Source organism: Benincasa hispida, chromosome 11 (assembly GCF_027475165.1).
Source record: "Benincasa hispida cultivar pf3 chromosome 11, pf3_genome.v1.1, whole genome shotgun sequence".
Lineage (NCBI taxonomy): Eukaryota > Viridiplantae > Streptophyta > Magnoliopsida > Cucurbitales > Cucurbitaceae > Benincasa > Benincasa hispida.
Window position 1 is genome coordinate 79,305,925 of NC_143488.1, and position 2,812 is coordinate 79,308,736.

A 2,812-nucleotide genomic window follows, 5' to 3' on the forward strand; every position below is an offset into this window, starting at 1 on the left:
TCTAAGGGATTTAGGACTTAAATGTTTTAACAAAGATGTACATTGTTTGTTAGCCAAATATTTTTTTTGTTTGACTATTTATCGATTTGTTAAAAGGGGAGATTTTGACTTTGGAATTTTGTGTAATTTTATGATTTAAATTAAAATTTTGGTAGTTGAAAAAATTGGGTAAACTAAGAATTGAAAAATTAAGAGGAAAATAAAAGTATCTATATGAAAAAAAATGAGGATATTTGTATGATTTGTTTTAAAATTGAATTTTTTGAACTTAAAAAAACTTCAAGCAAATTGATCACGATATTAACTATATGGACATTTTAATTTTTCTAAATTTTAAAATTATTTTTTAAAACGAGGCATTAATGATTTTTGTTCATATATTAACAGTGAAGGTATTTTTTAACTTTTTTTTTAAGTTAAAGATATTTTTAAAATTTTTGAAAATTTAGGGGTATTTTTTAAACAAAGCTTTAACGTTTTTCATCCAAAACTAATGACAATGATATTTTTTTAATTTTTTTTTAAATTTAAGGATATTTTTAAACTTTTAAAAGTTTAAGGGTATTTTTGATACAAAGTACAAAGTTCAATGACGTTTTTTATAATTTATGTCTTTCCTTTGCATCAAAGTATTGTAGGATTTAAGGGTTGTCTTGTAAGACTAGTTGATATGCATACAAGTTTGCCGGAGATTTAATGAAAAAAAAAACACATTGTCTTATACAAATTTTGAAAACATATTTACATATATTATTTTTTACTCAATCAATTAGGATAAAAATTAAGAAAGACTTAATTAAGTTTTTTAATAAAAAATACTGAGACTAAATTTGGTACAGTATGAAATTCAAAATAAATTATTAAAGAAAAAAGAAATTGGTGTTTTTAACCTTGAATTTAGTTTCGCTGATTTTAATAAACTTTCTATTTTTGTTTTTTCTATTTGCAAGAATCATATTTTTTGGGTGTTATTTATAACATTTCTAATTATTGCCTTATTTTTCTAAAATTTAAACTCAAATTTAATTACTAGAACTACAAAAGTGTTTAGTTAAAAATTTTATAAAAGAAAAACTAAATAAACAAAAGTTGAATATATGTATTTAAAAATTAAAATTCTTGTATGCATGAAGGAAGCCTTATATATATATATACACGCACACAAAAAAAATAACAAAATGTTACTATGAGTGATTGAAGTAAAGTAATAGACACTGATTGACATCTATATTTGAAAATATTTTCAGGAACTTTCATAACATTTTTACAGTTATAGATGTCTATCAATATCTATCCATCTCTATCATTAATAGACAGTAACATTTTGTTATATTTAAATATATTTCTAATAATTTTATCATTCCTCCATATAAGAATAGATTTCATTGTGTTTCTTTGTGCAGCTTTTCTTCCTTGCTTCAATGACCATGACAGTGTTTGTAAGAACTCAAATGAAAATAGATCTTCAACTGATTAATATCGCCAATTTGTGAATGAAGTCCTGGAGACCATTGTTACTTGATAGCATAAAGGATTCCTTAGTTGGCATACCTGGCGTTAGTGGTCTATGAACTGAGCAACATAAACGACTAACCATAGCTGTGGAGCTTGTTTCCAACCCCTCTTATCATTTTCATGGATTAGCCTACCACTGGTTTAGATGCAAGAGCAGCTGCAATTGTCATTCGAGCAGTAAAATATGTGGCTGGTACTGGAAGAACGATAGTTTGTACCATCCATCAGCCAAATATTGACATCTTTGAATCATTTGATGAGGTCAAAATCTTCAGCTGCACAAGCTAAACATGGCATAGATTTTGCTCATGTGTATAAGAACTCTGCTCAGAGTTGAGCTCTATATTTTTTTTTTATTTCATCGATTGATTTTGTTTTTCTAATCTTCTTTAGACAAGCAAATCAGAAGCTAATAAAAATATCTATGAAGCATAGACACAGATATGGTTACATGATACGGATACGATCGAATACAGCGTTTCGTCAATTTCTAAAAAACTAAGATACGGATACGTCTAATGATACGTCATTTTTTATATTTTTTTTAATATATATATTTTTAGAAAAACGAGGATACTGATACATTGAAGATACATTTTCTTTTTTCTTAAAAAAATCTAGGATATAGATAAATTCAGCATACAAGTTAATAACAATAGCACAAGATAGAATACAAATACTGAAATACAATACAAGAAAAGCAACATCTAATATGTTGAAGTACAATAATTAATAAAATGCAATAGAAAAGTGACTCATATTACAAAGAAGAAGAAGTATGAAGATAAACAAAGAACTTCTTCATTAAATTGTTGAAGATATCCAAATGGTTTATATTTCGATAACAAAGAAGTGAGATTTAGAATGCATGTGATTGAGAATTTGAGAATAAATCGAATACTAACTTTTTTTTTTTTTAAAGATATTGTAATTAAAGTGTGAGGTGGGGGAATCGAACCTCAAACCACGAGATTGATAGTATGAACCGTATGTCAGTTGAACTATACTCTTGTTGGCAATCGAATACTAACTTTAAACTGAAGGGGACTAAAGCTTTAATTTCTTTGAAGTATGGAAACTAAAATTTAACTTTTAAAGTACAAAGAATTTGTTTAATCATTTTTTTATTTCTAAATTTTTACATTTATCCTACTTTAGTACTTATTTTTACTAGTGTTTTAGATCTTAGTCCATGGGCTTTCATTCAAAATTTATCCATTTTAGCTCTTATTGTTAAATTTAAATCTTTGTTTCTTATTATAGAATTGTGATATTAGATCTGAATCATCTGATAAAT